Source organism: Chrysochloris asiatica, unplaced genomic scaffold (genome assembly GCF_000296735.1).
Source record: "Chrysochloris asiatica unplaced genomic scaffold, ChrAsi1.0 scaffold00124, whole genome shotgun sequence".
Lineage (NCBI taxonomy): Eukaryota > Metazoa > Chordata > Mammalia > Afrosoricida > Chrysochloridae > Chrysochloris > Chrysochloris asiatica.
Window position 1 is genome coordinate 2,055,704 of NW_006408642.1, and position 9,035 is coordinate 2,064,738.

The following is a 9,035-nucleotide window of genomic DNA, read 5'->3' on the forward strand; positions in this document are numbered from 1 at the left end:
CTGACCCTCCACCTTACCCAGCATGACATCCTTCTCCAGCAACTGTTCCCTCCTGACAATATGTCCAAAGTATGAGAGACAAAGTTTAGCCATCTTGGCCTACAAGGAGCACTCTGGATGTACTTCTTCCAAAACAGATCTATTGGTTCTTTTGGCATTCCATGGCACTTTTAGTATTCTCCTCCAACACCACAATTCAAAGGCATCAATTCTTTTACGATCTTCCTTATTTACTGTCCAGCTTTCGCATTCATATGAGGTTATTGAAAATACCATGGCTTGGGTCAGGTACACCTTAGTCTTCAAGCATATCAATTACATATCAAGCATATCAATTAGTGATATGCAAATTCAAACTAAAGCTGAAGAAAATGAAAACAAGTCCACGAAAAGCAAAATATGACCTTGAATTTATCCCACCTGAATTAAGAGATCATCTGAAGAACAGATTTGATACAATAACTCTATTCTCCCCCCCTTTTTTTTTTAACATATGACACACTTTAAAAAAAATATTTTTGTTTAAATGTCCAAAGGGCACATTTTGCAAGCCAGCCCCCTGTCTTCTGGCACACTGCCTTTCTCAGTCCATGGACCTATAGTTAGTCCACTGCTACTCTGTATCTCCATGCCAGTGCCTCTGCCACCATCTCTGTTGTTGCTGCTTTTCGGATTAGGATCCCTCACTCCTCCCATGTTCTTCTCTCTTGATGGTCCGAGGGTTCTCTGTTCCTGAAATGACAGATTAACTACTCCTCCCCTTTTAGTTACACCTCTTTTACATTTACAGTTGTGACAATTGCCATTAGACCTGATAAACATTTCTCACAATTGAATCATAAAATCCTAACCCCCCTCATCACAAAACAGACCCATCTGGACAAGAGGAAAACTGTTCAGTAGGGCTTCTGCTCTAGTCCCTTTATTCTGACACTAAGCACTCTCATGAACCCTTTAAAGCCCCACAATTTTGGTAGCCGAAGTCTAAGGTGCCCGTCCCTATCAACCCAGTGTACTGAGGAGGCATGCTTGATCCCTAATATGAAGAATCCTTCCCTATTCAACTGGAATTTGGGGCAGTTTCATCCATACACAAAGGTCCAGTTATCAAGCTATAGCTTGATCCCTGTATCTTACTTCTTTATTTTTACCTAATCTAATTCTGGTCAGCAAGCCATCCAAGCTAGATCAAGTGGGTACTATCTTTAAGTTTAGGAGTTCTCACACAGGTCTCCCCACTTTCAACCAGCTGGCTGCTTCACTTGTAACTCTAGGACTCAGCGGCTTTGTCAGTGTCCTTGGGCTTGGGAGTTCACATGTCTCCCTGAACTTTAAAATCAGCCAGCCCATCCTCTTAGCTCTCCCATCTCAAGGTCACTAGGTATCTATGGAATATGGCCAATCTCAGTCCATGTATTGAATGGTGCACTTCCCCACTTCCAGTCACAAATATAACAGGACAGTCACCAGTGAGCAGACAAGACTGTTCGTGTGTTCCCTATGTGTTTCAGTCATAGAAAGCGGTTTACCCTGAATCTTACTTCCTTCTTATAGTTCTCATTTCCATTCCACCCTCCTTCCCATTCCTTCTCAACTTGGTCCTTTTGATCTTGAATGACACTGTTGTATTACTTGTCAAAATACTTAAGTCAAATCAGAACTTGAAGCACCTGCTGCATTCAAAGTAGGTTGCTGAACTGAAAACGAAATCACAGCTAATGTCAAAATAAATAAGTAAAGCAAAACTTTAAAAAGGCTGCATCTCTAGTCAGTGTCAATACCACTCAGAAAGAACTGTTCACCAACACTCATGAACAAACCCTCCAGTGAAACAGAGTAGGACTTTAAAAATTCATGTTTGAATCTTTCAGTGACCCCGAAAGCCAATTATATGAAGTCCAAAATGTGCATTACTGATTATCCAGCTATGAAGTCCATTCATGGTCACAGAACTCAGGGAAAAATGACTGAAGTGGGTGTATAAGACTATGTAACTAGCATTCCCAAGTTGGTAGGAGTTTTCTAGGCTCAATTATTTAAAATACAGCAGAATTGCAGGAGTTTTCTGACAGCAAAAATCTGGCATCGAGTTTTTTGTTAGCTTTTTGTTTTGTTTTGTTAAGTAACATCAGTAATTATTTATAAATTTATAGATTTGGCCTACTAGCTTATTATGTTTTATATGTAGTTTTCTCCTTCCCTTTTTCTCTCTTCCTCTCTCCCTCCCTCCCTCTCACACACACTCTTACCCACAGTCAGTACAGATTTAGAATGCATACTATTACATCATACTTACTTTCATTATTTAGTTTTAGTTCTGAAGGTAGGCACCTTCAACAATCATTACATCTCTAGTCTTAGGTTTAGCCAAACATTTCTTAATGGTTTAAAGCTCATTCTCTGATAAATTCATGGAAACAGATCTCTTGCATGTTTTAAGACATCTGTCTGTGATTTTTATAACTGAAGATCCAAGTTGATTGCACATACAATACTTGGAACACATCTTTAAGAATCTTAAGTGCCATACTCTACAGGCTTCTGTCAGTAAGTGTCATTGTTGAAAAGTGTGATGCAATAGAAATGCCTTTTCCTTATAAGTGACTTGGTCATTGTGCAAAAGCCCAAAGGACTTTTCTTTAAAATGTCTTGGTGTTGCTATTATAGCCTAATCTTCCAAGGTACATTGTGGGCGCTTCCAATTTGTACATTAGTCTTATTATAGAAAAATACTGTATGGATCACCTTTTCCCATAAATGATCATGAACAAACCCTTCTAGGAAACAGTATGAAATACAGTTCATGATCATTATTTCCTTCCAGTGATTTCATTTTCTCCTTTGTATACTGGATTATCTTCCATAACTAGCCCTTTCAATTGGATTGTTTCCTTATTTCCATCTTTTCCTTATTTCTTTTTAAATTTTCTTCTTTTTAATCTCTATTTCCCATATAAAATGAAAGTAATATAGTACTTATTTACTCTTGTGCTGATTAATTTTTCTGGAGACAGACCAGCCCTTTTTAAATCCTCTTGCAGTCTAGAAAACTTTTTCTGAGCTTTTCTACTTCTGATTTGCACAGTTCTTTAATAGCTTCCATTATTTTAATAATTTGTTTTAGGTCTTTTTGAAATATTAGAATATAGTGTTTATACGCTTTGGCTCTATATTTTTCCTAATATGTCCTCATTTTCCGCTGGGATGCTATTAAGAATAATTTACCTTTACACGATCTTTTTATAGGATTTGACCACAGTGTTTCTATGTTTGGGTGTCTAAGTGAAATAGATTTTCCTATACTTTTTTTCTTCTTTTGTCTCAAAAAGTGACATTTATTCGAAGGGGGTAAAATAAAAATGACAAGATGTCCACCCCTGGGCTCCCTCTTCCATCTCTGCTCCTACTGCTCTTCCTTCACCCCGCAGAACTGAGTGCTGGCCAGGGCTATGTATATGTAGCAGGACAGAAAGCCCCTCTCAGATGAGGTCAGCCACACTGAGGGGCATCTCCTCAATGTCTCAAAGAAGTTCTCTTGTCTTCTTCTGTCACCCTGTTTATAGCCAAAATGACCACCATGACCAACTCTGTAAATAGTTTCCCCTGTTGGTGGGACGGTCATAGTGGACAACTAATAAAACCTGCTGTACATCAATGTCTCTGCTAGTAGGTCAGTGCTAATCAGTACTCTGCTAGAACCAGAATGGAACTCCCCGATGATCACATCTTGTTCCTTCTGGTACATATATCCTGCATGGCAGAAAAAGTAATATCTCGGGCATGCATATTCTCAGTGAGCCAATCAAGCTTCCTCCAGGTTTTAGTGAAGATGACTGCCAGGTGATGGTCAAGGTTTCATACTAATCATGCAGTGTGTCAACTTCCACTCCTCACATTCCACATCGATGTAGAATTGACGGAATTCCTCCAGTGTCAATTCTTCCTTCGTGACTAGAATCTGAAATGGGTCCTTCATGAACTACTTGGTCATCTCAAGCACATCAGAAAGCATTATATCTGACAACAAAACTAGCTGGGCACTGCTGTTGAGTTTTGGGACTATGTGATAGATCTGGTCCTTGAATCCAGAGCATAGCATTTCATCAGCTTCATCCAGTACAAACATCTTGATGTATCTGGGAGATAAGTATCTCCGATTAAGCATATCAAACATACAGCTTAGAGTTGTTATTGTTGTTGTTATGTGCAGTGGAGTCGGTTCCAACTCATAGCAACCCTACACAGGGTTTCTGAGGATATGAATCTTTACAGGAGCAGACCGCCTCATCTTTCTCCCGCGGAACCGCTGGTAGTTTCAAACTGCTGACCTTGCAGCTCGCAGCCCGATTCATAACCACTACGCTACCAGAGATGATACGAGGAACTTCTGCACTTCAGCATGCACATTGATGGCCCAATGCAGGCATGGTAGGAGGTGCTCATGTAATTTCCCAATGCGATTACCACCTGCATCTGCTGGGCTAATTCTCAAGTGGGAGCCAGGACCAAGGTTGGGGTGGCCTGTAGATGTATTTCAATCTGCTGCAGAATTCATATGGCAAATGTGACTGTTTACTCAGTCCCAGATTGCGCTTGAGTGGTCACATCATAACCATCAATACAAGGAAAAATGGCAGAAGACTTCTCAAAAGCATAGGCACAGATGCTGTGAAGCAGGGACTCAGAGTTTCATGCCATAGAAGCTATCAGCAATTTCATTCCAGTCACTCTCAATGATATCTTCAGGCCATATCCCATCCAGACCCCTGACTCTGGATCGGGGATCCTGACTTGCAGACATGATCCTTAGAAAATCAATTTCCCTACACTCTTAAGGAAGATGTCCCCATGTAGGAACAAGGGATTGGGCTAGTATAAATGCATCTGTTTTCATGACGGGAGGGTTCCTTCTCTGTTGTTAAAGTGAAAATATTCACAAATATTTTAACTGATCTTAGAGCCAGCTTCATTGTACCTTCCCAGAGCTGTTCCATCTCAAATCCCCTACATATCGTTTCTCTCCCTGAGCCTCAGGATTCCATCACACTTAATTTTACACAGTAATGTGCTTTTTCAAGGATGGAGTGCTGCCAGTCTTTTGGTTGTTGACAGTGGCCATCCAGATGGCTTGAGCTATGGAGACCCTGTGTGTAACATGACAAAACACTGTGTGGTCCTCTGCCATCTTCATGATGGGTGGTATGTTTGATTACACTGCTAGATTGTCACAATCAGTCCCACTGAGGTTTCCCTCATTTTCACTGACCCTCGACTTTATCAAACATGATGTCCTTTTATAGTGAGGGATTGTTGTTTTGTTGGGTTCTTTTTTACAGTCTTGAAGGACTTAAATCACTCCTGCCAACACTGATTGTTCCAATCTTCTTGTACTCATACACACTGCATTTTGTGAAGACTCCTGGAAGGGCACTGCAGTGACTTAACTCAGAATTACTTGCTAGGCTTTCTATATTGAATGGGGGCTCAGGGAGATGGGGAGTTTATTACAAATTCCTGGATTCTGCAGTTCAAAGTTCTTTCTGAATTATCCTTCTCCTTTCCTACACAACCTCCCAAATAGTTACTAACCCACACTGCCATCTTGATTTAACCCCACTTGCTCATACTCAACAGTTTGTAGGAAAACCTTGACATGTTTATTACTGTAGGATATTACAAAACAAGTATGTCATGGCATTCCTGCCACCCTAAATCTGGCCCCAAAGGAACTCACTGTCATATAAGGTTTATCCTTTAATTTTTTTCTAATATATGTAGGCAATGGGTGAAATGACAATAATCTGAATAATCTTCCCAGTAATAAAATATAATCTAATGTTAACTATAGTTACAATCTAAAATACAAAATATGTGGACATACTGGCAACCATATATACACTTTAAAAAGATATTTTAAGTATATGATATATATCCTACTCAAAATTCACTCATTTTTTCTTGGTTAGAGCCACCATTTCAAGAAACACAAAATGACCAGTATTGTGATCAGTAAAAGTATCAAGGCATCCTTAAACACCAATCTAAAAAAAATGTGACAGTCTAAAAGACTAGGAAAATAAACCAAGAAAGAATACAATAAAGTCTTAGCCAACTTGCCAATCTCAAGAGTGTGTCAGGAGATCCTGAGGAGATCTGCTAAATTCCTCAAATTTTCTACAAAAATACTGAGCTGATTTCCTCAGCGCATATAATCACATAATCTTCTCAATGCTATTGGGTCCAGAGCTGTCACTGAAAGCTGTATCATTTGTGTGAGAACTCTGTAGAGTGACACTTTCCAAATCAATACTTGGGGTTGGGTGAGGGAGAGACATTTTCAACAACAGTAAAAAACTCTTACTATCTGGAGGTATAGTGATAATGTCTGGAGGCTGCAGATCCCATTCCCTGGTTGATTAGGTGGAAGGGACAGTGTGAGCAAACACCGAGGGCAGCACCATCTGGAAGGGAGGCTCCACACAATCTCAGGGACAAGCAAGTTTGCTGGGGCAGACAGGCTCCAGGCCTTAGTAGGGCATGCAGGGGTGCACAGTGGGCAAAAGCTCAACATGACGAGCAGGGAAAGTGGGCGGGGGACGATGCTGGCAGTGCAGGAACGGAGAGGCCAAAGTCATGAGCCCAACCTGGAAATGGGGGGTTATCAAACTAAGTGGACTGGATCTGCCATCCACTCTGTACGGGCTCTGAGGACTGACCTGTGGTACAGAGGGAGGGGCTGTGACCCCACCAAGCAGCAACCAGAAGGGGGAAGGTGGCCTTGCATTGCAGGAGCAGGTGGAGGCCCCCAGGAAGTATGGGGCCTGGGGCAGCGGAGCCCATGCAGGCTGCTAAAGCAGGTGAAGCAGCTGCCCTAGATCAGAGATGGCTCCTAAGAGTTCAGGGTGGAGCTCCAGAGCTCCAGGGAACAGAGAAGCAGTACTGGGAGGGTAACTGGCTACTCATGCAAGAGACGGTGGGCCTGGGAGTGGTCCCTACACACTAGGGGAAACTCGAGCTGGGAGGGAGGGCCCGGCCTGTCCAGCCCCAAGGGCTTGAGACTGATAGGTGAGTACCAAGGGATGCAGGAAGCCAGACTGGCTGCCGGCTCTTCAGTGGACATATCTGGAGGAAAGGGGGTTCAGAAAGGAGATGAACTCCTGAGGGGCACAGAACCCAGAGGCACCAACAGAACAGACTGGGGTAAATCCAGGGTGCAAAGGGGCACAGGAGGCAAGGGTCAGGGGAGCAGAAGAGCACTGTGAACTGGGGAGGGTTGAAAGTCATTCCCAACAGCAGACTATGGCCTGCAGGATCCTTTTCTGCCACCTCTGTCTGGCCATCATTAAAGTCATGTCTGCAGAGAAGCTACAGAATGCAGCACGTAAGGAAGTTATATAATGTTTGCATAATGCCAGTTTTTACATAACGACCTGGTGTTTGGAAGCTAACCATGTTGATAAATGGGGGGTTGTTGCAGTTGTTTTTTTTTAAGTGCCATCAAGTTGGTTCCGACTCATAGCAAACCTGTATAGAGTTTCTGAGGAACGGCTTATGGGTTTGACCTGCTAACCTCGTGGTTCACAGTCCAGTGCAAACCCTACAGTGTCACATCAGGAATAGGAGTAAGTGTATTAAATTATTTGTGAAAACTGAACAACTAGGAAGCTGTTTTAAAAAGTTAAGTTCCCACCATTAGACATAATGATAAGCAGACTGTAGCAGCTCTGTAGCGTAAGCAATGGACTACAAGGGAAAGAGATGAGGCTTTCTGCTCCCACAAAGATTTACAGCCTCAGAAACACTATACAGGGTCAATATGAGTCAGAACAAACTCAGTGGTGCTTAACAACAACGACATGCAGACTGCCGAGAAAATGGTAATTTCAACAAGAATATTAAAGAGGCCAAAAACTGACAAAATTTTTTCTTGTAAGTGGGCGCTTCAAAAAGTTCTTAGAAAAACTGAATTAAAAGCTACTGGAATTTTTCCACAAACTTTCTGAAGCTGCCTCCTACCTTAAATTCGAAATGTTGTTTTTAGGTGTCATCACATCTATTCCAATTCCTAATGACCCCCATTTGAAAGAGTTAAACTGCCCCATAGGATTTCCTAGGCTGTCACATTTACAGGAGTGGATCACCAAGTCTTTTGACAGCAAAGCTGTTGAGTGGATTATAACTACCAACCTTACATTAGCAGGCAAGTTCTTCACCTTTGTACCACCAGGACATCTTCCTCTAACTAATAACACAATGCCACCAAGGAAAAATAATGACAGGCCTGCGTCTTACTCCAGCTCCCTTTGTCAATCATAAAATAGTGCATTACTCATCTGCTAGATTCTTTCCATTAAAATATATATGTAAAAAATATTCAAAATTAGTTGATTTAATGACGTATCATTTTAAACAAGTCATAGTTCCTAAAATTTCAGTAAATGCAGAGACTCTCTGTAAACTTAAAGGAGAAACAAGATGCATATCTCACATCACATACAAACAAGAACTAAAGGTGGATGGATCATTGAACTAAATGTAGAACCTAGAATTAGAAAGATCATGAATGAAAAAATGGAGACAAACTTAGGGGCCCTAGCACAGGGCAGAAGTACATAAATGAACCAAACATAACTGAAAACACACAAACAGCAAAAGACACACTCAACGACTGGGACCTCCTACAAATTAGACACTCATGTGCATCAAAAGATTTCACCAAAACAGTAAAACGAACCCAAAGACTGGGGGGAAAAATTGGCAATGGCATATCAGACAAAGAACTAATCTCTAAAATGTATAGAAATCTTCAACACCTCAACAAGAAAAAGACAAATAATCCAATTAAAACTGGGCACGTATCTTTAAGCTCTACTGAGAGTCTTGGGCGTGAACCTTTGTTCCATTTTTGGTGATTCAGGAGCCGGAGGATGAAGCCCATGCCAATGCGTGTGCAGTGCAGACTGACGAGGGTTTCCAGCAGAACACGGAGCAGGCATGGTCAGGAGGAATCCAAAGCCCCATCACTCCCTGCTGTC

At 41.6% G+C, this 9,035-nt stretch overlaps 1 protein-coding gene and 1 pseudogene across 1 annotated transcript in view; both read right to left on the minus strand.

The window, feature by feature from the left end:
- Positions 1–9,035, minus strand: part of ULK4 (unc-51 like kinase 4) — an 892,765-nt gene that overhangs the window by 633,164 nt on the left and 250,566 nt on the right. The gene's annotated exons all lie outside the window — the stretch shown is intronic.
- Positions 3,480–4,801, minus strand: LOC102837614 (annotated as a pseudogene).